Genomic DNA, 11,728 nt, shown 5'->3' on the forward strand with positions numbered 1-11,728 from the left:
ACAGGATAATGATAATTCACAACTAGTGTGTAGCTTAGTAAAACTTAACGTTTAATAATATCAAATAAAATAATAGGCCCTTTTAAAGTTAAAAAGTGTTGCATTGAGTACAACTAGAAAACCGCATAGGTGTCTACAACTGCAGTGTAATGTCAGAAGAGGAGCGGACCCGATTACAGGGACAGCGGTGATGATAGAGTGAGAGGAAAAAATAGAAGGACACAATGCTGGGTCGCACACCCTAGGTGTCCCTAAATCGGTCTCCTTCCCTCGTTTTCTAGCCCTGGAGTCGCCCTTCCTAAATATAGACTGCCCAGCTTCGTCCGACAGATAGGATCAGGTCCGGTCGATCCTGACCCTCTACTAGCCTTAAAAAAGAAAAAAACGGACAGAAAAATGAGGTTGGCAAAACAGTGTCTCTGTCTGGCTTGTTCCGGCCTTCAACACTAGAATCACTCAACTCTCTGGGGACCTTGTGTTATCCCTTATAATAGTAGTCAGACATGCCCCGACGCGTTTCTTTAGTGGTTACCAATTCCTCAGGCGACTAACCTATGTACTTATGACCACTAGGTATCAGGTCACTGTTCAAGTCAAGTGTATAAAGTAAACACAAGTCAGTTATACTCCAGGCTGATACGATATAATCAGCCCAAGTCCTTGTGACCACAAGGTATCAGGTCACCAGTCAGATCCAGTGTATCAGATAAACACAGATTGATTATAATCCAGGCTAATACGATGTGATCAGCCCAGATCTGATTCCATTCAATGCTCAAAACTCATGAGGTGTTCACTCCCATGCATTGAATCAGCCATCATGGCCAAATATTACCAATAGATATTATCAGCTGTTCAATGCAGTGTGCACAAAGCGCTCCACAGCGGTGGTACGAGGGCACAAAGCGCTCTACAGCGGTGGTACGAGGGCACAAAGCGCTCAACAGCGGTGGTACGAGGGCACAAAGCGCTCCACAGCAGTGGTACAAGGGCACAAAGCGCTCCACAGCGGTGGTACGAGGGCACAAAGCGCTCAACAGCGGTGGTACGAGGGCACAAAGCGCTCAACAGCGGTGGTACGAGGGCACAAAGCGCTCCACAGCGGTGGTACGAGGGCACAAAGCGCTCCACAGCGGTGGTACGAGGGCACAAAGCGCTCCACAGCGGTGGTACGAGGGCACAAAGCGCTCCACAGCGGTGGTACAAGGGCACAAAGCGCTCCACAGCGGTGGTACGAGGGCACAAAGCGCTCCACAGCGGTGGTACGAGGGCACAAAGCGCTCCACAGCAGTGGTACGAGGGCACAAAGCGCTCCACAGCGGTGGTACGAGGGCACAAAGCGCTCCACAGCGGTGGTACAAGGGCACAAAGCGCTCCACAGCGGTGGTACGAGGGCACAAAGCGCTCCACAGCGGTGGTACGAGGGCACAAAGCGCTCAACAGCGGTGGTACGAGGGCACAAAGCGCTCAACAGCGGTGGTACGAGGGCACAAAGCGCTCCACAGCGGTGGTACGAGGGCACAAAGCGCTCCACAGCGGTGGTACGAGGGCACAGAGTCACCATTGACTTATCTGCTCAATGTTGGAGGACCATTGTGCACAGACAGGTGATGCGGATGTCTTTCCTCTGCGTCCTGCGCGTGGCAGCAGCGATGGGGATACATTCGCGGCTCGTTTAAAACGCCCCGCTTCTCCGCCCATCCACGTCCCTTTGCGTCACGTGACCGGATCACATGTAAAGACGTGTTCTTCTCCCGGTCACATGACCAAACGGCTCCAGGAAGTATTCAGGATGTAGGCATACCTTCATTACCAGGCAACCATTCCAGCATGCAGACGTCACCAATGGGCGGGATCACCGTGATGCAATGGGATAGTGCTCCGGGTGCCGATACCTATTCACTGCCTGGCGTCCGCTCTTGCCTGTCGACGTCATCAGTGGGCGGCCTGGTCGCAATGCATTCAGTTAGACCAGTGGGCAATACTAGTCCACCTCATGCAGTGCTCCAATGATATATATATACCCTGGGGATTTGCCAGGTCCGCAGACCCCAGGGAGGTGTTATAGAGTTTATAAGGCCGACCAGTACGCCTCTAAAAGGACGCCCCATTGTGTCAGGGGTAAATAGTCTGACCCAAAACACGGAGATTTACCTAGATCGCATTTTGGCGCCATTTGTAAGGACACTACCCTCATATTTGAGAGACACGAGTGACCTCCTGGGTCGTCTTGAGGGGGTGTCTCTGGAGGAAGACACATCATTGGCCTCTATTGACGTAGAAGCTTTGTATTCTTCCATACCCCCATGCACTAGGACTGAGGGCAGTGGAGACATTCCTCAGCACAAGGGGACGACAATTTCACCCCCACAATGTTTTTGTATTGCGTCTACTTGAATTCATACTGACGAGAAATTACTTTTTATTTGACGGGGTCCTTTACCACCAGCTCAGGGGCACCGCGATGGGGAGTTCATGTGCCCCATCGTATGCAAATTTGTTCCTGGTCTGGTGGGAACGGACCCTGGTGTTTAGTGACGTACCCAGAAATCATATCACACGAGTGATCACATGGGCCAGGTTTATAGACTACATTTTTGTCGTCTAGAAGGGCGAGGAAAAGGACTTTGCGGACTTTGTACAGGACTTGAACATCAATCCCATCAACATGAAGTTCACATCAGAATTTAGAACCAATACTCTTCAATTTCTGGACATTGAAATATCAAGGCGCACAAAAGGTATGATCCAAACGAGAACATTCAGGAAGCCCACCTCCACGAACTCTCTTCTGCATTGGAGTAGTCACCACCCACAACCCCTGAAGAGAGGGATCCCGGTGGGACAGTACCTAAGGATTAAGAGGAACTGTTCCACCTGGGGGGACTTTAAACAACAAGCGGATGATCTGCGAAGCAGATTTCGTGAGAGGGGCTATCCTGATTCTGTTCTCAGATCAGCATATAAAAGAGCTTGTGACAGCAATCGAGATGAGTTACTGTATCCGAAACCTAAAAATACAGACAGTGGCCCCATACGCCTTGATGGCACGTCAGAAGAGGTTAAGCAAGTGTTGAGGAAACACTGGGAAATCCTTCAACTTGACCTTGACATCAAGAAAGTGATTTCTGAAACTGTGCAAGTAACTTATCGCAGGGGCCTTAGCCTAAAAGATCGCCTGGTCCACAGCCACTTCAGTGAGATACAGGACACAAAGGAAATGTGGCTCCGGCGCCCCATGGGATGCTATCACTGCAGTGGCTGTGTGGCTTGTCCACATATCGCCCAGGGACGTTCCTTCAGCAGCAACGTCACAAATAAGATATAATAAATTAGACACTTTGTAAACTGCCGCACCAAAGGGCAAATTGCGACTGTGGCCTGGAGTACGTGGGCAAGACCACTCGTGAGTTGCGGCGACGAGTGAGGGGAACACCTAGGCGATATAAGAAACAAAAGAGAGACACCATTGGCAAAACACATCAACGGGGTACATAATGGTGATTTCTCCAGCCTTAAATTTATAGGGATTGAGGTGGTCCCACGACCAAGACGAGGAGGGGACTGGGACAGGCCTTCAGAGAGAAACCTGGTGGATCTTCCAGCTGAATACGGTGTCTCCCATGGGGCTCAATGAACAGCTGTCATTCAGTTGTTACATTGACCCCTGATTACTGATAATCCCCCCCCGGTCCCTCCCTCTTCTGTTACCATAGTAGGCAATCAGTGATATCACGTCTGGCACCCAATGATGTAGATGTGATCCGCTGCTTATGTCTGAAATCAGAGGATTACCTACCATTTGGGCTCCAGACTAGGATAGCTGCTGAATTTAGGTTAATGTATAGATAATTGTTATTATGTCAGAAACCATAAGGATCGGCCTTATAAACTCTATAACACCTCCCTGGGGTCTGCGGACCTGCAAATCCCCGGGGTACTTGTTCTATTGGAGCACTGCATGAGGTGGACTAGTATTGCCCACTGGTCTAACTGAATGCATTGCGACCAGGCCGCCCACTGATGACGTCGACAGGCAAGAGCGGACGCCAGGCAGTGAATAGGTATCGGCACCCGGAGCACTATCCCATTGCATCACGGTGATCCCGCCCATTGGTGACGTCTGCATGCTGGAATGGTTGCCTGGTAATGAAGGTATGCCTACATTCTGAATACTTCCTGGAGCCGTTTGGTCATGTGACTGGGAGAAGAACACGTCTTTACATGTGATCCGGTCACGTGACGCAAAGGGGCGTGGATGGGCGGGGAATGGGCGGAGAAGCAGGGCGATTTAAACGAGCCGCCAATGTATCCCCATCACTGCTGCCACACGCAGGACGCCGAGGAAAGACATCCGCATCACCTGTCTGTGCACAATGGTCCTCCAACATTGAGCAGATAAGTCAATGGTGACTCTGTGCCCTCGTACCACCGCTGTGGAGCGCTTTGTGCCCTCGTACCACCGATGTGGAGCGCTTTGTGCCCTCGTACCACCGCTGTGGAGCGCTTTGATGCCCTCGTACCACCGCTGTGGAGCGCTTTGTGCCCTCGTACCACCGCTGTGGAGCGCTTTGTGCCCTCGTACTACCGCTGTGGAGCGCTTTGTGCCCTCGTACCACCGCTGTGGAGCGCTTTGTGCCCTCGTACCACCACTGTGGAGCGCTTTGTGCCCTCGTACCACCGCTGTGGAGCGCTTTGTGCCCTCGTACCACCGCTGTGGAGCGCTTTGTGCCCTCGTACCACAGCTGTGGAGCGCTTTGTGCCCTCGTACCACAGCTGTGGAGCGCTTTGTGCCCTCATACCACCGCTGTGGAGCGCTTTGTGCCCTCGAACCACCGCTATTGAGCGCTTTGTGCCCTCGTACCACCGCTGTGGAGCGGTTTGTGCCCTCGTACCACCGCTGTGGAGCGCTTTGTGCCCTCGTACCACCGCTGTTGAGCGCTTTGTGCCCTCGTACCACCGCTGTGGAGCGCTTTGTGCCCTCGTACCACCGCTGTGGAGCGCTTTGTACCCTCGTACCACCGCTGTTGAGCGCTTTGTGCCCTCGTACCACCGCTGTTGAGCGCTTTGTGCCCTCGTACCACCGCTGTTGAGCGCTTTGTGCCCTCGTACCACCGCTGTGGAGCGCTTTGTGCCCTCGTACCACCGCTGTGGAGCGCTTTGTACCCTCGTACCACCGCTGTTGAGCGCTTTGTGCCCTCGTACCACCGCTGTTGAGCGCTTTGTGCCCTCGTACCACCGCTGTTGAGCGCTTTGTGCCCTCGTACCACCGCTGTGGAGCGCTTTGTGCTTTCGTACCACCGCTGTTGAGCGCTTTGTGCCCTCGTACCACCGCTGTTAAGCGCTTTGTGCCCTCGTACCACCGCTGTTGAGCGCTTTGTGCCCTCGTACCACCGCTGTTGAGCGCTTTGTGCCCTCGTACCACCGCTGTGGAGCGCTTTGTGCCCTCGTACCACCGCTGTGGAGCGCTTTGTGCACACTGCATTGAACAGCTGATAATATCTATTGGTAATATTTGGCCATGATGGCTGATTCAATGCATGGGAGTGAACACCTCATGAGTTTTGAGCATTGAATGGAATCAGATCTGGGCTGATCACATCGTATTAGCCTGGATTATAATCAATCTGTGTTTATCTGATACACTGGATCTGACTGGTGACCTGACACCTTGTGGTCACAAGGACTTGGGCTGATTATATCGTATCAGCCTGGAGTATAACTGACTTGTGTTTACTTTATACACTTGACTTGAATAGTGACCTGATACCTAGTGGTCATAAGTACATAGGTTAGTCGCCTGAGGAATTGGTAACCACTAAAGAAACGCGTTGGGACATGTCTGACTACTATTATAAGGGATAACACAAGGTCCCCAGAGAGTTGAGTGATTCTAGTGTTGAAGGCCGGAACAAGCCAGACAGAGACACTGTTTTGCCAACCTAATTTTTCTGTCCGTTTTTTTCTTTTTCGGCGAGTAGAGGGTCAGGATCGACCGGACCTGATCCTATCTGTCGGACGAAGCTGGGCAGTCTATATTTAGGAAGGGCGACTCCAGGGCTAGAAAACGAGGGAGGGGGGAAGGAGACCGATTTAGGGACACCTAGGGTGTGCGACCCAGCATTGTGTCCTTCTATCTATTTTTTCCTCTCACTCTGTCATCACCGCTGTCCCTGTAATTGGGTCCGCTCCTCTTCTGTCATTACACTGCAGTTGTAGACACCTATGCGGTTTTCTAGTTGTACTCAATGCAACACTTTTTAACTTTAAAAGGGCCTATTATTTTATTTGATATTATTAAACGTTAAGTTTTACTAAGCTACACACTAGTTGTGAATTATCATTGGATTTAAGGGTCTAGCCGACGTTTGTTAACAGTAGTTAGACCAACTTGACTTGGTTGTGTATAATTAGTGCAGGATGATGACACTGACACTTGGGGTACAGGATGATGACACTGACACTTGGGGTACAGGACGATGACACTGACACTTGGGGTACAGGATAATGACACTGGCACTTGGGGTACAGGATAATGATAATGACACTCGGGGACCAGGATGATGACACTGACACTTGGGGTACAGGATAATGACACTGACACTTGAGGTACAGGATAATGATAATGACACTCGGGGTACAGGATAATGACACTGACACTTGGGGTACAGGATAATGACACTGACACTTGGGGTACAGGATAATGACACTGACACTTGGGGTACAGGATAATGATAATGACACTCGGGGACCAGGATGATGACACTGACACTTGGGGTACAGGACGATGACACTGACACTCGGGGTACAGGATAATGACACTGACACTTGGGGTACAGGATAATGACACTGACACTCGGGGTACAGGATAATGACACTGACACTTGGGGTACAGGATAATGACACTGACACTTGGGGTACAGGATGATGACACTGACACTCGGGGTACAGGATGATGACACTGACACTCGGGGTACAGGATAATGACACTGACACTTGGGGTACAGGATAATGACACTGACACTTGGGGTACAGGATCATGACACTGACACTTGGGGTACAGGATGATGACACTGACACTCGGGGTACAGGATGATGACACTGACACTCGGGGTACAGGATAATGACACTGACACTCGGGGTACAGGACAATGACACTGACACTCGGGGTACAGGACAATGACACTGACACTCGGGGTACGGGATAATGACACTGACACTCGGGGTACGGGATAATGACACGCTGACACTTGGGGTACAGGATGATGACACGCTGACACTTGGGGTACAGGGTGATGACACTGACACTTGGGGTACAGGATAATGACACTGACACTTGGGGTACAGGATAATGACACTGACACTTGGGGTACAGGATAATGACACTGACGTTATCAGCCTATAGTACAGGATAGATGAGAGATGTGCTTCTCATACAGCTGACTGGTTGTTACAGTGTATCAGCGCAGTTCTATAGTACAGGATAGATGGAGGGATGTGCTTCTCATACAGCTGACTGGTTGTTACAGTGTATCAGCGCAGTTCTATAGTACAGGATAGATGAGGGATGTGCTTCTCATACAGCTGACTGGTTGTTACAGTGTATCAGCGCAGTTTTATAGTACAGGATAGATTGAGGGATGGGCTTCTCATACAGCTGACCATCATTATAATGTCGCCATGTGGCCCTAGCCGTACAATGCAGGATTATCCTGTAAATTGGACCTGAAAGGGAGTGTGTATGATTGAAATGTGCCCCTATGGGTGCACTTCTGGGGTTCCTAGGAGTTTCTGGTCTTATCAGAGGAGGGTATCTGTGCCCTGGAGGATGGTGGCTGCAGGGAGATGCACTGTGTGCTCTATACCACTAGGGGGCATTGTGGCAGAGGAAACACAGGCTATTTAACACTGTGGGGAATAATCTGCAAATCTACTTTATTATGAGGAAGGGGTTAATATGGTGTATTTGGAAATCCTTGTTCTTCTATGTATCCAAAATCACAAAGTTTTCAAAAAGTTTCTTCATGCAGAAGGTTCTGGTCTTCTCCTATCAGTGCAGGCGTGGGGGCTACGGGCAAGGCTGGAGATCCGGCCCTCATCCCCCAAATCTTGAGAAGGGAAACAACATAGCCGTTCCTGGAGCAGTTAATAAAGTGAGAGGGGGCGGAGGTGAGCTCCACGGGACGGGGCCCAGGACTTGGCTCCCAAACCTGTTTACATGAGAGATACATGGAGCGGCGGGCGGACCGGAGGGTCCTGGCAGGGTCGCCAGCTCGCAGGAGAACGCTATGATTTTTACATTTCCTGATAAAATAAAATTTAAGAAAAACATTCAGACATTTTTTAATGTTTTTTTTTTTTTAATTGCACATAAACACACTAAAATATTATTAACGTCTATAAATTCAGCTCATTGCTGGCCTGATTTGTTTCTTTTTCTAGTGCTCTGTGTCGGTCTTAACTGCGACTCTGGTATTCTATTCTCATAGTTTGGTGGCGCAGTGCTGTGGATTCTTTTCAGAGGTGACGTTCGACAGGCATTCCGCAGACTTTGCATGGCGCATAAATCTGCATTTTATATCCAGCACATGAAAGTGTCAGTCTTCACCGCAGCACTGTGATTCTATTCTTAAATTAGAAGTCTGTGGAGGAACTGTATGAAATGTGACATTGTCCAGCACGGCACAGACCTGGAATGGAAGCTAAATCTGCATTTGTATCCTTCATGTGTCATTTTCTTTACTGCAGTTTTGGCATTCTATTCTTAAACTAGAGGCCTGCGGAGGAACTGTGCTAGACGTGACAAACCCCTGCATTCCACAGACCTGCACTAGCAGAAAGTGTCAGTCTTCACTGCACTCCTGGCATTCTATTTATAATGTAGACAGTGCTGCATGTCCATGTCACTTCTGACAGCCCCCAATATTTGACCTATAAATCTCCCTTTCCTCCTAATACTATGATACAAAATACTCCTATCCATCCCATTCCCCTGTTGTATTACTGCCAACCTGTAAGGAAATCATAGTGATTGTAAGCTCTTGGGGTCAAGTTTTATTCAGCCACTAATAAAAAATGGCTTTCCTTTTCTGGTCCCTGCTTCATCTCTCTCTAGTCATCAGACCTGACCATTTTCACAGCAAATAAAAATTATTTATAAAAAAAAAAATGGTGTATTTTTTTCACTTAAAGGGGAACTCCATGTAACACCTCACCTTATCAGGTCGTCAGTCTGCCCTAGGTGTTACCTGTGTATGTATTGATTCCGCCACTGAATTTTTTATAAGGCATCCGTCCGATTTTTCATTGATGACCATGGATTTTTTGGGGTTGTCACAGCTCCACCTCCATTACCATTCAGCCACTTCCTGTGTATAATTAAAGGGGGACACTATCCTTCACACCTTATAATATTATAATCTTTTTGGTGGGAGAAATGATACAAATAATGTGTTGTTTTCCCACCGCCTGTAACATGCTGCGTGCTGCTGCACAGAGCGCAGCCGGCCGCCTCTCCTGGGCGTTGTACCGAGACCTACTTTTCTGTCTATCCAGCATCCTGCTGACCATGTGGAGTCACCTATACAACTATAGGTTCTGATATATGTGTGTGAGTGTATAAATATATATATGTATTGTGCTTTATATTTAACGCGCCTTAGTAGACACTGACAAGGATCAGGGGTTCCGGCTGACGACTCTCCCTATCATCCAGAGTATATATAATTAGACCACAGATAAGGTGAGGACATTAGAATGGAGAGAATGGGATTTCCATCAAATGAAGGTGGAGGAGGGGACGGATCCAGACTGTAAGGGTTATCAGGGTCCGGGTTAGTGGGTGGTCACTCAGCCATGTGTGACCCCCTGTCAAGGTGTAGTAACACCATGAGAAGACGCATGTTAATAGTCCTGGCCGACTAACCAGGTTAAATAGTAACAAAGGAGAGCAAATAATGTCCATTGTCTGAAAACCAGTCCAGGGTTAAAGAGTCTGTATCACCCCAGATAAGATTCACCATTGATGAACTGTGTATATGACGGAACGGCGGTGTCTGATGTGTGTGTATTACTAGGGGGCAGTGTCTGATGTGTGTGTATTACTAGGGGGCAGTGTCTGATGTGTGTGTATTACTAGGGGGCAGTATCTGATGTGTGTGTATTACTAGGGGAGCAGTGTCTGATGTGTGTGTATTAATAGGGGGCATCAAATTCAAGACCCTCTGCCTCACCCATAAATGTACACAAGGGAAAGCACCCCAATAGCTCTGCGAAAAAATAAAGCACTACACCCTAGGTCACCCCCTCCGGTCAGCTAACCAGAACCTCCTCTATATCCCCAAGACCTGCTACAAATCAAAAGGCGAACAAAGGTTCGCAGTCCAAGGACCCCGGCTATGGAACACTCTACCTGCGGAGATCCGCTCAGAAGAAAACCATGTAGCCTTCAGAAAGAAGCTCAAGACCCACCTCTTCTGAAAGCACAGGCGGTCAAAGGCTGCAAAAGCGCCTTGAGGCGATTTAGTTCGCAATTGTAGCGATATAGAAGTTATTCATTCGTTCATTCATGGCTTCTGAGCCCAGCTGCCTATTTAAGGACAGCCAGGTGCTGCCAAAACCCAGACCGGCACTTAAAATCCGATCCGGTATTTGACCTCACCTGGCTGTAAATCAGCCCAGCAGCACATGCTGGGAGGAAAATACCTGTTTTCCCAGACCAAACTTCTCACTGGGGGTGAACACACACCAGACAGTGTACCCAGGACAGGGCATCCGCATTTCCCTGTAACCGGCCTGCCCTGTGTTCCACCGAAAACTTTTGTAGCGAGAGAAACCATCGGGTGACCCGGGCATTTCTGTCCTTAGCCTGGCTGATCCACTTGAGAAGGGAGTGGTCAGTCACCAGGCAGAATTTTCTCCCCAATAATAATAGCGGAGAGATTCTAGTGCCCACTTGATGGCCAGGCACTCTCTCCCCATTATACCATACCGGGTCTCGGCTGGGACGAGTTTACGGCTAAGGAAGACAACAGGATGCTCCTCCCCGTTGACTTCCTGAGACAGTACAGCACCTGGGCCTACTTCGGAGGCATCGGTCTGTACTATAAACTCCCTTTTTGAAGTCGGGAGTCACCAAAACCGGGGACCTGCACAGGGCCAACTTCAAAGCGGATAAAGCCTCTTCCGCCCGATTATCCCAGCAAACCATCATTGACTTGTGTCCCTTTAAGAGTCCTGTCAAGGGCGCGGCTAGAGTAGCAAAGTGGGGAACAAACCTCATGTAATAGCCCACCATTCCCAGGAATGACTTTATTTGCCTAGTGGTGACAGGTCAGGGCCAATTCCGTATCGCCTCTATTTTGTTCACTTGGGGTTTGATGACTCCGCGCCCAATGACATACCCCAGGTACTTAGTCTCTTCTAACCCTACCGCACATTTTTTGGGGTTAGCGGTTAGGCAAGCTTTCCGAAGGGAGTCCACTACAGCCTGCACTTTGGGTAGGTGACTTTCCCAGTCGGTACTGTGGATGACAATATCGTCCAGGTAAGCCAAAGTGTACCAACGATGTGGACGAAGTACAATGTCCATGAGATGTTGAAAAGTGGCGGGGACGCCATGCGGACCAAAGGGTAAGAACCTATATTGATACAGCCGCTCAGGCGTGATGAAGGCAGTTTTCTCTTTGGCAGCCTCCGTTAAGGGAACCTGCCAGTACCCTTTCATGAG

This window comes from Bufo bufo, chromosome 1, assembly GCF_905171765.1.
Source record: "Bufo bufo chromosome 1, aBufBuf1.1, whole genome shotgun sequence".
In the NCBI taxonomy this organism is placed as follows: domain Eukaryota; kingdom Metazoa; phylum Chordata; class Amphibia; order Anura; family Bufonidae; genus Bufo; species Bufo bufo.